General features: G+C 43.5%; 1 long non-coding RNA gene across 1 annotated transcript; it reads left to right on the top strand.

Moving 5' to 3' along the window:
* Positions 1-910: 910 nt before the first annotated feature.
* Positions 911-17893, top strand: LOC144483271 (uncharacterized). The gene is made up of 4 exons (XR_013495986.1): positions 911-1056; positions 4181-4351; positions 7887-8011; positions 16692-17893. It is a non-coding gene; the product is annotated as an uncharacterized LOC144483271 (long non-coding RNA).
* Positions 17894-18461: the final 568 nt, after the last annotated feature.

Raw genomic sequence — 18461 nt, 5'->3', positions numbered from 1 at the left:
GTAGATATAATTGAAACTTCCGAAAGATAGGTACTCGAGCAAAGAAAAAGTGTAAGTCTATGAGTAAAAGGTGAGGAAGTCAGGTTAGCATTGATTACACTTGCAGTAAGTTGTCATAGGGTTGATAGGCTGAATGGCCTCATTCTGACCTATAGCCATTCAATGATTCTATCCCATGTTTGCAAATATTTTTAATTTTGTTGTTGGGTCAGGAGTCCTTTTCCTGCTCCTGCTCCTGCTCTCCCATCAAAAAAAATTAGAGGTGGCATGGTGGCACAGTGGTTAGCACTGCTACCACACAGTGCCAGCGATCTGAGTTCAATTCCCGGCTTGGGTTACTGTCTGTGTGGAGATTGCATGTTCTCCCCGTGTCTGAGTGGGTTTCCTCCGGGTGCTCCGATTTCCTCCCACAGTCCAAAGATGTGTGGGTTAGATGGATTGGCATTGCTAAATTTCTCCTTAGTGTCAGGGGGACTAGTTAGGGTAAATGCATGGGATTATGGGGATAAGACCTGGGTGGGATTTTGGTCGGTGCAGACTCGATGGGCCGAATGGCCGCCTTCTGCACTGTAGGATTCTATGATTAATCTCAATTCTACATCTTAGGTTAAGTTATTTTCAAGCAATAGCACTTATTCAATTGAAACAGAAAGTTGTATCACTTAATTATTTCTAATACCCGATTTGTATTATTTTATAATTCCTCTAAGTTTTCAGTGTAAATAAACCTTAGCAATCTATCCATGTATTAGAGAACATGGAATTTGCAAGGATAACCTTTGAAATGTGAGAAATTAACTGAACCCGGAAACCATTACCAGAAAAATAATCTCAACTGGGAAAAATTCCAGAGCTGGGAGGGGTGTTCACAGGCAATGAAGACTCATAGCCGATTGCTGTTGAGTTATTTGCTTTCAGGAAGTGAATGCAGGCTGCAGTAACATTGCCTACAAGGCTAAAGGAGAGGATAAAGCAACATGGGGAGAGCAGCATCATGGACCTATCCCTTTCTTTTACTGGTTATCAGTGACTCAATTTATGGACAGAATGGAACAAGTAAGCAAATCTGATATCTTTAATATCTGTAATTGTTCATTAACAGTAAATAACAAATTAAGATTTCCCCTGGGCATTAGATAAATTAGAATCGTGTTCTTTATATATTAGTGCACTTTTCGGTAAATTGTAATTTTAGCTGATTAAACTTCAGTGCACCATAATTACATTGTATTTGAGTGGGAGAGAACATACACTCGACAGTGGGAAAATAAAAACTCTGTGGATTTCATAACAGAGTAAGAAGTCTCACAACACCCGGTTAAAGTCCAACAGGTTTATTTGGTAGCAAAAGCCACTAGCTTTCGGAGCGCTGCCCCTTCGTCAGGCAGATTGCAAAATCTCACTGACTGTCCTGTCTGGAGACAATACACATCTCTTTAACCTGCGCTTAACGCTCTCTCCACTCACATTGTCTGTACCTTTAAGACTTGATTACCTGTAAAGACTTGCATTCCAATCGTTATTTTGTAAATTGAGTTTGAATTTTTATATGCCCTGTTTGTGAACAGAACTCCCACTCACCTGACGAAGGGGCAGCGCTCCGAAAGCTAGTGGCTTTTGCTACCAAATAAACCTGTTGGACTTTAACCTGGTGTTGTGACACTTCTTACTGTGTTTGCCCCAGTCCAACGCCGGCATCTCCACATCATGATTTCATAACAGCCCAGGGTTTACGGTCTGTGGCAAAGCAAGGGTCCTTGCTACTGTCAATAAGGTCGATCTTGTTGAGAGATCTATCCATCTATCTGGTAAGAATTTCGATTTCTCTATTACTTTGATTCTCTAAACTGGTTCCAATGCAACTATGTCCTTACATAAGTGATCAAAACTGTACAGTTGTAGCACGTTAACCCTACTTTTATTTACTCTCTGCCAAAAATGCTGACATCCCATTTGTTAACAACCCAGTTCCACCTGACCGAACAAGTAGACTTTTTTGTGGTTTCTAGCAGTGATGTGGAAGTGGGAGTGTTGAAATTCGACCATTGTGGCTAATTGCGGTGTTCTTTACTGAGTAATTCCAAACACGGAGCTGGAGTGATTACATCAGGCTGTTGAAGCAGACCATCACATTAAAGGATTTTCATAGCTGCCCAACCAGGAAATAAAGGGCAGCAAAATAAAATCACTTTCACAACTCTACTCAGAGCAAATTAAAAGTTGGGTTTAATACGTGGGGTGAAGGTAGAAGCTAAAACATTCCATGTTTTTACATTCATGATGTGAGGGAAAACTTTTTTTACCCAGAGGGTGGTGACAGTCCGGCATGCGCTGCCTGGGAGGGTGGTGGAGGCGGGTTGCCTCACATTCTTTAAAAACTATCTGGATTGAGCACTTGGCACATCATAACATTCAGTGCTTTGGGCCAAGTGCTGGCAGATGGGATTAGTTGGGAGTTCAGGTGTTTCTAATGTGTTAGTACAGACTCGATGGACCAAAGGGCCTCTTGGGCGCTGTATGATTCTATGATTTTAAAAAGTTCAAAGATAAGAAATTGGAGCTCGGATGGGCCAGATTGCCCTTTAAGCTTCTTCGATCATTCAATATTTGATCAGACTGTGGTTTTAACTCCACTTTCTTGCCTGCTCCCATCACCCCAACATACAAATATATGTATGAGTTTGGAGAAGTAAGCCAATCAGTCTCACAAGCCTGCTTTGCCATTCAATAAAATAATGGCTGATCCAAATTCACATTCCTACCTACCTCTGATAACATCTTGCCTCCTTGTATATCAAGTATCTATCTACTTCTGCCTTAAGGATATTCATTGTTAATGGACAAAAATTCAGATTTTTCTCTAAGTGCTGGCTCTGGCAAAAAGAAAACTGACATGCAGTTTCCCAGCTGCACGGCTGACTTTTCTCACCAGATTCTGCAGCACTTAGAATAAAAAAAATTCTGCAGGCATCTCTGACACATCATGGTGACGGGGCAGGGCCTGCTCGAGCCAGCAACAAATGGAGGCCCCGAACTCCGGTAAAATGAAAACTCTCCCCACCCCCCGCCACATGATACAGAGAACCTCTCCTGGGTGCTGGGGTGCCAGGGGGCACTGACAGAGGACTGCACTGGCTATGCTTACCTTTCCGCCCTTGGCCGCAGAGGCGGACTTACAGTTTGTCCCACCCACCTCCCCCCTCCCTCCCCTGCTCGCCTTCATTTCTTCCCCCCCCCCGACTCTCCCTCCCTGCAAGTCTGCAACCCTGACTAACCCCCTCACCCACTTTCCTCCCCCGACACTCTCACATTCCCCCCCACACCCCACCTCCTCACAGTCTCCCTTCTCCCCTTGCACTCTCCCATTCGCACAATCTCACTCACCTCACTCACCAGGGGTCTTCAAGGCAGCCTACTGCCTCACTCATTATCTCCTCATGGCTAAGGCTTGATTCGGGGCTTCACACCTTGTGCCTTGTTGTTGCTGACCTACGCAGATCAAGTTGCAGACCTGCTTGCCTCACTTGCTTCGCTCGGCGACTGTCCTCACCTCATGGTGGCTTTCGGTGACTCACTGTTGCTGGCTTGCCCTCAGCCCTGAGTGGAGTCGCCTGCTTGCCTTGTCTGCTAACCTCGCGCCGCAGCTTGCCTCACTTCATGGTGTCTTTCGGCGCCTCGTGTCTAGCCTTTTCTGGGGCAGTGCCAAGATGGCGGGACCTATTGGGGGTGGGACCAATTGGCGGGACCTGTTGGGGGCAGGGCCTAGGGGCAATCGGTGGGGATGGGAGGTCCTGCTGCCACTCTGCCATTGTGATCAATGGAGGCTGGAGGGAGGCCCACGATCGGGGCTGGCTGGCGGGGGGTGGGGGGGTCAGGCGGGGGGGGTCTGCTGGGGGGTGTCTGGGGAAGGGATCTGCCGGGGGTGGGAGAAATCGTCACTGCTGGGTCGGGGAGGGAGGGGGTGCTGGAGATCGGGCGGTTTGAGACGGGGAGGTCCGGAGCTAGCCTGCGAATGGATAGGGCCGCGATCGGGCCATGGGAGGTTTAGGGGGCAGCACTGTGGGGTTCCCGGGCTGGCCAGTGATCAATGTCATATTTCTCAGATTTAACAGCACATCATTTAGATGGAACAAGAGAGATTGAATCCCATAGAGGTTCAATTCCAATTTTGTTTCTACAGTTATACCAACTGCTTCTATGGCAACAACTTCTGTTGGAACATCTGCACCTGTACCACCAGCCTTTACATTCATATCAAGTGCAACGACTGCAGAGAATCACACTCAACCATTGACAACTGAATTCACATCAACCTCACCAACAACAGGGAACAGTTCCCCGACAACAGCAGGTATTATTAAGCAAGATACATTATCAGACATTTTACACTTCATGTGCTGGGAGGAAAACAACAGTGGGGTGTTTTTAAATAGAAGTGCTAAAGCAATTATGTATCTTCAGTGCATATTTATGTGGAGATTTTGTAAGCACGTATGACAACATTGGTTTGAGAGAACATTATTGTTGAACCACCAGTATGATATGTAGAATTGTTCTCAAGTTTGAAGCTCCGACTGAATCAGAAAAGGTAGCACAACACATAATGCACTAATTAAAGTGTTGAACACCAATCCTCTGGTTTGTTCAAGCATTCATATCAAATATTACAATGACAACAAAAATATCTTCCACCGAACTATCAACAGTTGCACCACGGACCTCTTCAACACCAGCATCTCGAACAACTACATAGAACAGCACTCAATCATTGACAACTTCATCAGCTGCTGGCAGTTCCACAGTGACAGGTAGTTGTGAACATCAAACATCAAAACATATCTGTATATCTCTTTCTTTTGGTATTGAAAATAATGCAACTTATGCAAGGTACTGTTTAGTTGGGTTGTTGCTCTCTATGGCATGTACTACTTAGGCCCCATTAAATCATCTTGCTGAAGCATTATGCATTATGCTAATAGCATTACTGAACTGCATATATATTTGCAATAGAGAGTGCAAGCTTGGAGAAGAAACCATTTACCCTGCTAGTCCCCTTGACACCAAGGGGATATTTAGCATGGCCAATCCACCTAATCTGCACATCTTTGGACTGTGGGAGGAAACTGGCAGAGGTATACACTCCACTTTACTTGTTATGAGCTGTTTTTGAAGGACTATTGGGATTCTGCACAAGTAGCAATGGCTGCTGCATCTTTCTTTCATCTCAAAATAGGTGAGGAATGAATAATTATATTACAATGGTTAGCCATGAACATTGTCCTTACACGTTGCTAGCTAGCTTTATACTGCTAACCTAAGTTCTAGGTCAGGTGACTTCTTAGTGTTCCAGGTTATCAATGTACTGGATCCTTCTACTAGCGGCATGGTGGCACAGTTGTTAGCACTGCTGCCTCACAGCTTAAAGAGACCTGGGTTCAATTCCCAGCTTGGGTCACTGTCTGTGTGGAGTTTGCACATTCTCTCCATGCCTGCATGGGTTTCCTCCGGGTGCTCCGGTTTCCTCCCACAGTCCAAAGATGTGCAGGTTAGGTGGATTGGCCATGCTAAATTTCCTCTTCGTGTCAGGGGGACTAGCTAGGGTAAATTTATGGTGTTATGGGGATAGGGCTTGGGTGGGATTGTGGTTGGTGCAGACTCAATGGGCTGAATGGCCTTCTTTTGCACTGTAGGATTCTACTGCACCTCCCTCCACCTCCCTTGGATATAGACTGACTGATTCTTAAAAGAAATAGTTCACAAGACTGTCTTCCCTGGAACTGTAAGATAGTTGCATCTCACCCAGCTGGCTGCTGGCTCTGCATTGCTTCACATCCTTCTACAGGGATCCATTGGATACTTTAGCTTGAGCTTAATTTTTGTCTTTTTTTGCTGCTGCCAGCATCTTCTGTTCTGGAGCTTTTTCAGTTAGGTGTTCTCAGCTTCTTGCCTCATGTGTGAGGTATTTCCAGAGCAGAAATTCATTGCTGCTGTCCTTTCCTTGATTTCTTCAGTATTTGGATTTTGGATGTGGATTTTGATCTCCAGCTGCCACCATGTTTTGTTGAGTTGTGGCTAGATTTCTCCAGCAGCAACTACGGATGAGTAAAATCAAGTACAATTATGGGCAGCACGGTAGCACAGTAGTTAGCGCTGCTGCCTCACAGTGCCAGAGACCCAGGTTCAATTCCGGCCTCGGGTGACTGTCTATGCACGTTCCCCTGACACCAAGGGGAAATTTAGCATGGCCAATCCACGTAATCTGCACATCTTTGGACTGTGGGAGGAAACTGGCAGAGGTATACGCTCCACTTTACTTGTTATGAGCTGTTTGCACGTTCTCCCCGTGTCTGCGTGGGTTTCCTCTGGGTGCTCCGGTTTCCTCCCACAGTCCAAAGATATGCAGATTAGGTGAATTAGCAATGCTAAATTTCCCCTTGGTGTCAAGGGACTAGCAAGATAAATACGTGGGGTTAAGAGTATAGGGCATCGGCGGAAATTGTTGTCGGCGCAGATTTGATGAGCCAAATGGCCTCCTTCTGCACTGTAGGGATTCTATGAATTCAATGCAGCATCACAGAGGCAAATGACATATTTTAACATGCATCTGAATGGATAAAATTCAACGTTTGTCTTCAACGCAATTTTCTGAATTATTTATTGCATTCATGTGGCCATGTTTGCATGTAAGCAGTAGCCTCTCTTTAATTGATACTGCTTTCACCCCAGTCTGTTTGCAGCACACACATGTTTGATGACTCACCATGTTCTGATCCTAACTCTGTGCTCGCCTGTAAAATATGTGCAGTGCTAGTGTCTCAAGTGTAAGTTTGAAAGGAGGAATTCAGAAGGGTGTTAGGAAATGGGGGTCAGATTGGAAGACATAAGTTCATTGTCACAGAATCAGCAGCTTGCTCATCATGCAAGACACAGGACGAAGGGGTGCTAGGAGATAATACAAGGCATAGACTTGGCAGCTGTTTTCATCCTCAATGCTGTCCATGACACTGATGCTATAGGCCCTATCGCAGCTGGCCCCAAGATGAGAACTATCTCCTCCATGGGACTCCAGGGATGTATTCATTCCTCATGTCCTTTCCTTAATTTCTTCAGTATTTGGATTTTGGATGTGGATTTTGATCTCCAGCTGCCACCACGTTTTGTTGGGTTGTGGCTAGATTTCTCCAGCAGCAACTACAGGTGAGTAAAATCAAGTACAATTATGGATGGCACGGTGGCACAGTGGCACTGGGGTCCTCAACCTCACTGTGTCCTTCAATTGTGTGCCAGAAGAAGTATAATAATCTAATCCAGGTGCTCAAGGTCAGTAAATTATTTTGCACATGACATCTCCAATCCACCACAACACCAGTCTCTCATGCTGCACAATGTATTAAGCAACAACAGCACTCCATGGCATTCTGTACTCATGTCTTACATCTAGATATTCCACCTTACCCTCTCAGACCAACCAATACTGCCGGCCTCCCACTCGCCTTTAATTGCTTCCTCAAATCTACAGCTATTCAACCAAGGCAGGGACATCATGCAAACACTGTGCTACACAATTACTGATATTCTGCCTCTCTCTTTTATAAGACAAGGTGGAGAACATATGGGCTTGGCGTGATAAGTGACAAATAACATTTTAAGGGCAATTAGGGATGGACAATACATGCTAACCTAGCCAATGATGCCCATAAACAGTTATGCCACACAAGTGCCATTTCAAATCACAATTTCTAACTGAAGAAAGTCTACTTACAGTGCTGACATTTAATGCAATGAATCCCCACCATAAATATCTTCGGGGTCATCAACGATATATATAAGGAGCATCCTGCCTACAACTTGGTCAATCATTAATCTTTTTTTCACATTATGTGCAGGACAACTCAAAGTTGTTCTAAGGATTAAAGTCATAGGTGATGATGTGAATTTGACTGACCAACAAATAAGAGAGCGATTTCGTCAATATATACAAGGTAGAGGATGAAGAGCTTCCATCCAGCAGGTATGTTGTGGAAAATAAGCGTGAAATCTATAGATTCTGTGTTATTAACTGACTCGGCTACAACTGAATGACTGAGTGGTTTGTGAAAAAAATATTTTGCTTCACATTATTTGTGAATGGCTTCCTACCTAAACTTAATGTACATTCCTGGCAATAACTGAGATCCACCACAACATTCAAGCAGAATATTTTCATTACAAAGGCACCATTTTGAGTTAATGGGAAATTATTGTTATAGAAAATGCCTTTTTTGCTTTATGTGTAATTTGACAGCAATTGTCATTGAAATAGAAATAGCACAAAGAATTCCATTAAACCTAAGCTGCTGATTATTAAACAGGAACTGTATTAGAAGCTGGTGCCTTCCAAATAGGGACACTTTATTCTAACAATCTTGTTGGTGTGCTACCTTACAGGACATAATTTGTTTAAACCATTGCCCTTTTTTATTTACCCGATCCTGCCTTTAAGGAATTGCAGCATGCAATCACTAGAAATGGAGTGTGTCATCAAGCTTTAGTTTCACTTCTGCCTTACACACAGAGATCTGCAGCTGCTATCTTCAAGTTTTATATTCATGTCCCTCGTACTTAGTCTCAATAAACAAAGCCACACTTGTTTACTCAATCCCGTACAAATGATTGGTTCTTTTATATCATTATAACACATACAATATGGTGTACAATGATGGTGCCTTTTAAACAAAATGGTAAAACAACCTGGCAGCCAGATTAAGTATAGGTATGATATGGTGAACAGGTTTAGATCATGCTGCATAGCATGATTTGACCCTCAATGTTTTGGTGAGACTGCAATAGAGTCAAAGCTTCAAGGAGTGTTGAGAATGTGCACAAAAGTACTAAAGGCACAGTACCCAGGTAGTGCTCAAATAGAGAGCTGATACCTTGGGGTGAGTAGGAGAGCAAGTCAAGAGAAACAGTACAGGGTTAACTCAGTCAAGAAAGGCAAGTGATCATGTTATGGGCTGGATCAATTGCATGTGTTAGACAACCAAGAGTCCTAAAAATCAGGTCACAGAAGGTTGTGATTTTAATTGCTGGAGCTTCAGAGATGTGCATGAAAGCGACTGCAGCAATTCATCCTGAATATTATAAGAGAAAGAATGTCAAAAAAAATTGTCAAAATGTCTATGAGATAAAAAGCACTAGTATAGAAAATAGTAAGTTAATAATTGAAGTTAGAGTAAGGGAGAAAGTAATGATGTCTAAATCAGGGTAACTGTATATGAATGTCAAGGAGAATTGGTTAGATCCTCTCTTGTTGGAGATGGTCATTGCTAGGCACTTGTGTGTCATGAATGTTACTTGCCACTTGTCAACGCAAGCCTGAATATTGTCCAGGCCTAGCTGCATTTGGACATGGACTGCTTCAGCATCTGAGGAGTCGCGAATGATACTGAACATTGTGCAGTCATCAGTGAACATCCACACTTCTAACCTTACGGGGGAAGTAAGGTCATAAATAAAGCAATTGAAGATGGCTGGGTCTAGGACACTACCCTGAGGAAATCCTGCAGTGATGCCCTGGAGCTGAGATGATTGATCTCCAAACACCACAACCATCTTCCTTTGTGCCAGGTATGACTCCAACCAGTGAGCGCTTCCCCCTGATTCCCATTGACTCCAATTTTCCTAGGGCTCCTTGATGCTACACTCAATCTTCCAAGAATCCTTAAATTCTGGAAAAGTCCCAGAGGATTGGAAAACTGCCAATGTAACACTCTTATTCAAAAAAGAGAGAGACAAAATCAGTCCATTATAAAGGATGCAATAACAGGGCAACATCTTTGGGGTTACTATTGACCAGAAACTCAACTAGACTTGCCACATAAACACAATGTCTATGAGAGCAGGTCAGAGGCTAGGAATACTGTGGCGAGTAACTCACCTCCTGACTCCCCAAAGCCTGTCCACCATCTACACGGCACAAGTCAGGGGTGTGATGGAATACTCCCCACTTGCCTGGATGGGTGCAGCTCCAACAACATGCAAGAAGCTTGACACTATCCAGGACAAAGAAGCCTGTTAGATTGGCACCACATCCGCAAACATCAACTCCCTTCAACACTGACATTCAGTAGCAGCTGTGTATACTATCTACAAGATGCACTGCAGCAATTCACCAAAGATCCTTCGACAGCACCTTCCAAACGCATGACCACTTCCATTTAGAAGGACAAGGGCAGCAGATACATGGGAACATCACCACCTGCTATTTCCCCTCCAAGTCACTCACCATCCTGACTTGGAAATATATCACTGTTCCTTTGCAGTCACTGGGTCAAAATCCTGGAATTTGCTCTCTAATGGCATTGTGGGTCAACCCACAGCACATGGACTGCAGCGTTTCAAAAAGGCAGCTCACCACCCCCTTCTCAAGGGCAACTAGGGATGGGCAATAAATGCTGGCCAGCCAGCGATGCCCATGTCCCATGAATGAATTTAAAAAAGCATTTAGAAATACATAACATAACCTCACAGAGTCAGCACGGCTTCATGAAGGGGAAATTATACCTGATAAATTTAATGGAATTATTTGAGGTGGTAATGAGCAGGATAAAGAGGATTCCATTGCTATAATATACCTAGATTTCCAAAAAGCTTACGATATACACCACACAGAAGGCTGCTTTTGTAAGCTTAGAGCCAATGGCATTGTGGGTAGTATTTTAGCCTGTATGAGGGATTGGCTTACTAACAGAAGATAAAGAGTTAGGATAAGAGGTGCATTTTCAGGATGGCAACCTGTAATTTGTGGAGTGCCACAGGGATCAGTGCTGGTGCCACAATTATTTACAATATAGATTAATTACTTGGACGAGGGAAGTGAATGCACCATTGCCAAGTTTGCAGATTATATAAAAATAGTTAGGAAGGCAAGTAGTGAGATTGACACAAATGCCAGAATTCTATCGCCACGCCTGCCAAGGAATCGGAGCGGGCAAGGGGCGGACAACAGAAATGTCCATGGACCTTGGGCAGGAATTTCTGGTCTTGCTCAAGCGAGGCCGTAAAATCCCACTGCAAGAGTGTACAGAGGGATATATACAGGGTATGTGAGTGGGAAAAACTTTGTAGATGGAATATAATACAGGAAGATATGAAGTTATGCACTTTGGTAGGAAGAATAAAGGAGTTGAATATTATCTAAATGGACAAAGACTGCAGAAAGCTGCAGAAAGCTGCAGCACAGGGGGATTTAGGGGACCTCATGCATAAATCACAAAAAGCTAGTTTGCAAGTTCAGCAGGTAATAGGGAAGGCAAATGGAATGCTGGCCTTTATTTCAAAGGGAATGAAGTATAAAAATAGGGAAATCTTTCTAAAACTGTACAAGGCATGAGTTAGACCACACCTGGAGTACTGTGAACATTTTTGGTCCCCTTAACTAAGGAAAGATACTGGCATTAGAGTCAGTCCAGAGAAAGTTCACTTGGTTGATCCCAATAAAGAGGGATTTTCTTATGAGGAGAGATTGAGTAGATTGGGCCTGTACTCATTAGAGTTCAGAAGAATGAGAGGTGACCTTTTTGAGATATATAGGATTCTGAGGGGGCTTGACAGATACTGAGAGGTTTTTTCACCTTGGACAAGAGTGCACAATTTCAGAGTAAGGGGTCACCCATTTAAGACAGAGACGAGGAGGATTTTCTTCTCTCAGAAGGTAGTGAATCTGTGGAATTCTTCACCACAGTGGGCTGTAGAGACTGAGTCATTAAACATGTTCAGGGCTGACATAAACAGATTTTTAATCAGTAAGGGAATCAAAGGTTAAGGAGATAAGGCGGGAAAGTGGAGTTCAGGATTATGACATCAGATCCGACACAATCTAATTGAATGGCGAAGCAGAGGCGATAGGTTGAATGGCTGACTTCTGTTCCTATGTACTATGGTCTTGATGCAAGGTGTTCAGAAAAGATAGGAAAGAAAGGAAAGGTTCAGGGGTGGCGGGCAGTATTAGTTGAGGACAGCAATGCAGTGCTGGAGAAAGAAGACTTCCCATTGGGTTCAAGGACACAATTAATTTGGCTAGAGTTATGAAGAACAAAAGGAGTGGAATTACATTGTTCAGTGTTGCCTATCGGCTGTCAACTAGTGTGAAGGATGAAGAAGAACAAATCGGCAGCGAAATTACAGAGAGATGCAAAAATTTTAGAATAGTTTTAATGGGAACGTTAATTTTCTGAATGTAGACTGGGACAGTGGTAGTATAAAGGGCAGAGAGTGGCAAAACGTCCTAGGATGTGTTCAGGAAAATTTTCTACAACAATATGGGGGCAATTTTCCCATCCCACTGCACTAATTCTTTAGTGCGGCAGGCCGGGAGAATCGCTTGTCAGCCGATTTAGAGGGGAGGCAAAAAAATACATTGGAGAAGTGAAGCTTTCTAAGGAACAAGACACAGTCCAGGTAACAAAGGAAATGGGACAGAAAGAGTGTCTAGGATGACTGGAGTTAAGTGAACAGTGACCAAGGTATTGTTCAGAAGAATTCAAGGAAGAGTGGACAAAATGTTCTGACTTAGAGAAACAATTGCAGTAACTATAGATTTAAGATGGGACAGCAGAGCTAGATGAAATATTTCAATAAGAGCCTGAAATTCAAAAGATAAAGCAATTGTGATCAGTTTGGCCAGCAGTCAAGACAAAGCAATCCTAAAGGGTTTGATGTAAAATCTTTGACTGAATACACCATTAAAAGTGGAGTGGAGGCTATGTTTAAAAAGAGCTATTTGTAAAACCTGGTCTGGATTTTGGAATGCAAACTGCTAATGGAAAGCATTATTATGAGAGAAGATTTTAAAGCATGTTTTGGGAGTGGAGATTGGAACCTTTTATGTGACAATCATCTGGGGGAATTCTGAGGAGAAATACATAGACACTAACTTGTGTTCAGAGTGGAGTGTGTATTTGACCACTATCATCTTGTGTGCTTAAAATGGACTTTGTGTTCATGAGACCATTGTAGCTTAAGATGTATTTTGTAACCTGTGTTAATCTCAAAATTTGTGTGCAATTGTTAAGGTAAAGGTGGAGTAAAGGAGTAATGTAGAGTAATCCAACTTTTCATGTTTAGTAAGTGTTTTATCTTGCTGTTAAAATTAAGACTCTGTTCATTTACATTTTATTTAAAAAAGTAACAGTTACAATCTTTTGAGCCAGGGTTTCATTCTGGGATCTTCCCATTCAGTTATAACATCAACTGGGATCGCAATATCTTCCACAGGCATATAAATGGTAAAAGGATGTTAAAAAGAGTCGTAGGGCCGATTAGAGTCCAGGAAAGGGAACTTACACATGAAGACTGGAGGCATGGTATTAAATAAATACTTTGTATCCATCTTTATCAAGGAAGTAGATGCTATCCAGGATATGGTGACAGACAAGAAAACTCTGTTCCTAAAACATTTCAAAATTGATAAGGAGGAAGTATTGAATAGACTATCAGTGCTGACCATCTGCATTCTAACAATTCTGTGATTCTGAAATTCCCCAGTTTTAATTGGCATGCAGCTAATAACAGAATTCAAAATGTTAAACAGCATATAGACCTTGGTTTCTTGATTCAGGTGCATCTAAAGCATAATAGCAATCCATAAAAATTCACATAGCAATTAAGAATGAAGCACTACACAGGCTGAACGCATCAGGATTAACAGAAGAAGAGTCAAAGGAGCTCCACAGTCCATGGATTATTTTGGAAAACCAGTTCAGAATCAGATTAAGCTTCCATGTTGACTAAAGTACATGTAATTTCAACAACAGCCTACAAAATCTACAGACCATTTTGGTAGGAGATGCAGAACAAAGAGTACATACTATGTTTTTTCAGACACAGAACTAGCAGACAGAATTGGTGGGTTGGTGATCGCACATGCACTTTCATGAAGGAATTCCAGAAAGTTCTGCTAGAGAAGCCCAAAACATATATCACTGAAGAGCTATTCAAGGATAGACATAGGTATGAAGCAATCCTTGCTAGCTAATGAAGCTTACAGGTCCTAAAACAATCCCAATTGTTGACAGACATTCAAGAACATTCACTCCTCCCAAGACATGTGGGAGGTGTGCATGCAACAAGGAAATGCCCAGTTTTTAATCATTTTTGCAAGGCATGTGACAGAAAGAGTCATTGTCACCAGCAGCTAGGTAGAGCCACATGCAGATCCAAATAAACTATACAAAACATGAATCTCCAAGCAATAAAATGATTATCCCACCAAACATGAGGTGAATGACAACCCAAAACATGATGTTGAAGTGCAGAGTGAGATGAAGAATGGGGAATACATATTTCATACCATCAATCTTATTCACACATGGGCATAGATCAGACAAGATGATTCCCCAGTCCATTGACTGCATATGAAAAATTACATTGAAGTTGTCATCAGGCAGTGTGAGGCATGTTGAGAGCTTGTGCCAAGTCAGCACAAAGAGACATTGATTCCACCTGAGCCTCCTACCCACCCTTGGTCTAAAATAGCATCCAACCTCTTTTATGTCTATGGCACTAACTTCATCATCATTGTCAACTACCTTACCGAATATCCCATTGTTCAATAATTGCACAATATGTTGCACATAACTGTAATGCACACTCTAAGTGCGAGTTTCAGTTTATTTGGTGCATCTAGACAGATCGGTATGGATAACAGTTCACAATTTATTGTTAAGCCATTTCAGTATATGTGTGAGAAATGGAATATCCATCACATTAATACTTCTCATTCAGATAGGCTGTTAGATCTAGAGCAATGAATTATCTGCATGGTGAAATCCCTAATTGTCTAATGTAAACAGACCAAGCAAGATCTACACATTGCAATGTTACATTGCGGAATCTTTAATGCAAATATTCCATCACCAGCAGATTCATGTTTGCAGACCAATGCACATGAATCTGCATACTCTTACCCATTCTACTCTCTGACAAACTAGAGAGAAGCTTTTAACATCGCAAGAGAAGTTGACCAACATGAACAATAAACATCAGGGTGCAGAATTGCCAGGTTCAGAGGTGGAACAACAATTTTGCACCCAGGTTTTCAGAGAAGGTACATGGCAACCAACTGAGGTGTTGAGGATTTGTTCAGAAACAAGGGCCTACGAAGTCATTACACACAAAGGCACAATGGAAAGGCACAACTGAAGATAAATCAGATCCATCCCAGTTCTTCAACCACCATGCAGTCTTAATACATTGAGGATAAGATCCCAAATGCACAATGAGCAGCATTCAAAAATAACAATCACACAGACCTCTGTGAGAAATTGAAGACACCTTCAGGCAAGATTTGCTGTGCCAGCACATTACCTCTACACTTCAAAGACTCATAGATTCACCTGTTCTATTCATTAATGTGACAGTAACTAAACATGAACATGGATTTTAAATATTTAGGGGGCAATGGGAGACATCAGCAGAGGCCATTTCACGGGCTTCCCTCTGGGCACACGGCCTGCACGTGTCTCCCAGCCAAAGATTCTAGTGTCATCAGCTCTGCACCGGAAATAGGCGAGGAACTGATGACAATATGGAAATCTTCATTTCCATTAGAGGGCCCGGGACTGAAGTCGCCAGGTCCGCTAGCATCTCACCACCCACCAGAAATGGTTCGCTCCAGCGGGGTTTACAATTGCTCCCCACTAATGGGGAACAGGTGGGCCAACCCTGCTGGATTGAAGAGAGGCCATTGAGACCCCCCTGGGAGGTCAAAAGTAGAGGGCGGGTGCCCTTTGGGCAGTGCCAATCTGGCACCTTGGCACTGCCCAAAGGACAAACTGGCACTGCCCAAGGGGCACCTTGGCACTGCCCACCGGGCATTGGGCAAGTGTCAAGGGGGTGGTGCCAGAGGGGGCAGGACTTATTGGGGGCACGGCCTGTTGGGGTGGCAATCGATGGGGGTGGGGTCCTGCTGCCACCACTGCATTTGGAATCACAGGCAGAGGGAGGGAAGAGGACAATCAATACTGGTCATCTGGGTTGGGGGGGAGGGGGGGGAAGGTGGGGGGAGGGTGGGGGGGTGCGGAGGGTGGGGGTTTCAGGGCTGCCCTGCGGAGGGGTTGGGGCTGCCGAGGGGGGGGGGGGGGGGGAGTGGGGGTGGGGGGGGGGGGTGGGGAGTTCGGGACTGCTAGGAGGACTGTCGGTGGAGAAGGTCGTCAGGACTGCCGGGGATGGGGGGAGATCAGAAGATCGGGGCTGGCTGGTTCGGGGGGAGGGATTAGGGAGCCAGCGATCAGGAGGTGGGGGTGTCGGTAGGGCAGCGCTGGGTGGTTGCGGGGCTGGCCAGCGATTGGGCTAGTCAGCGATCTGGAGGCCGGTAATGAGGGGCCACTGTGCATGTGCTGATCTCCTCACTGACAGATTGGTGCATGTGCAGTGGCCTGCTCAGCGCTATGCTGCGGACCTCTCCAGGGGGAATAGTCCCCATTCCCTGATTTTCAGAGTGAATCCCACTAGGGCACACCATGATGCACAGAGTGTCGGAGATTCACTCTGAAAATCATGCTAAAATGATCGGCAATAATTATAGTTATAAAACTACAGCTATTGTCTCTGGCAACTTCACCTATACTTATGTATAAATACCACTAATTGTAATCTAAACATAAATGTGTGTTATACAAATGCAATGACATTGTATTTCTTTTGAGCAGGAACATTGGGAAAGAAGAGACCGTCAGCTGAGATAAAAACACTCTATGCTGCAACTTTAATAACATTGCGTGATCCCATCGTTCTTAAAAAGGAACAAGAATGCTGCAATATTCAACTAACTTAATATTAAATTTACATTGGGCTCCTTTCCTATGACCTCGACTACCGATATTCTAATTCTGTAATTGCAAATCTGTCAATCTGAATGGAAATTAACAGTTAAATTGACATTTCCACTAATTAGGTGCATTGACCTTTTTTCAAATTGGTACATTGTTAAAATAACAAATCTACTGTAATGCTAGAATATTTGAATGGCTATTCTAAACAATTTTAGTACAGCTATTTACAAAGAACTGGAGGTAGATTTTTAACTAGCTACGTCACTGTAAAACTTCCATTTAGATTGACCACTTATTATTGAAAGATGTACTCATTGGGGCGGCACGGTAGCACAATGGTTAGCATTGCTGCTTCACAGCTCCAGGGTCCCAGGTTCGATTCCCGGCTCGGGTCACTGTCTGTGTGGAGTTTGCACATTGTCTGTGTGGGTTTTCTCCGGGTGCTCCGGTTTCCTCCCACAGTCCAAAGATGTGTGGGTTAGGTTGATTGGCCAGGTTAAGGGTTGCCCCTTGGGGTCCTGGGATGCGTGGGTTGGAGGGATTAGCGGGTAGATATGTGGGGGTGGGGCCTGGGTGGGATTGTGGTCGGTGCGGACTTGATGGGCCGGGTGGCCTCCTTCTGCACTGTGGGGTTTCTATGATTTCATTTATTTTCCCTATTATCTTGGTGAAACTGCTATGACATCTGCTAGAATAGTGAACAAAGGCATTGAACTTTTGATTACTAATGTTTGCGCCATTAAATTCAAAGTCTAACTAAATATTTCTTACTGACTATGTAAATTGTATTTCAGAAAGTGTCTTGTATAAAATTGCCATGTCCATTCAAAAGCATTGTACTATCAATGATTGTAATCAATTTGTTAACCTTACAGTAATTTTCTGAATTCATGCTCTCGGTGGAAGTTTCGCTTTCTGGCAATCCATATCGGAAATTTGATTGTTTTGTAGTTTTCAGTATATACTACTGGCTTGCAAGATTCCCTATTGTGAGAATGGGAGGAAAAGTATCCCATATCAGATTATGTATAAATAATTATTCCTGATTCTGAAAATAAATGGACAAATGTGAGACATGCAAGATGATAATGGATTTCATTTATGTGACATTGAGTTCTCCTAGGTTTAAGAAATTGTGGGGGGGAGATTGTACCAGATCATTTCAAAATCTCTGGGACTCATTGGTGAAATTAGCCCCGGCGGGTTTTTCCCATAACAGATGCAGCAAGACATTGCTGCCACCAAAGTCCATGGACTTTTTCATGGCTTGCCTGACCTGCTGACAGGGACCCATCACAGATGGAAAAGGCTGGAAAATCCCACCCATGGTCTTTGCCAAACTGAAATTCAATCGAGCGGCAGTCCTGCCAACTCTGTTGTATGCACAGAAGACTTGGACTGTGTACCAGTGTCACATAAGAAGCAAACTCTTTCACTTGAGATGTCTTCAGAAGCTTCTGAAGATCAGATGGCAGGACAAAATACCAGACACTGGAGTGGTCACCCGAGCTGGCAAAACTAAGTATCCACATCACAGGCGGCACGGTGGCAGTGGTTAGCACTGCTGCCTCACAGCTCCAGGGACGCAGGTTAAAGTCTGGGTTTGATTCCAGCCTTGGGTGACTGCCTGTGTGGAGTTTGCATGTT

This window comes from Mustelus asterias, chromosome 3, assembly GCF_964213995.1.
Source record: "Mustelus asterias chromosome 3, sMusAst1.hap1.1, whole genome shotgun sequence".
In the NCBI taxonomy this organism is placed as follows: Eukaryota; Metazoa; Chordata; class Chondrichthyes; order Carcharhiniformes; family Triakidae; genus Mustelus; species Mustelus asterias.
This window is presented reverse-complemented; position numbering and strand designations above follow the sequence as displayed.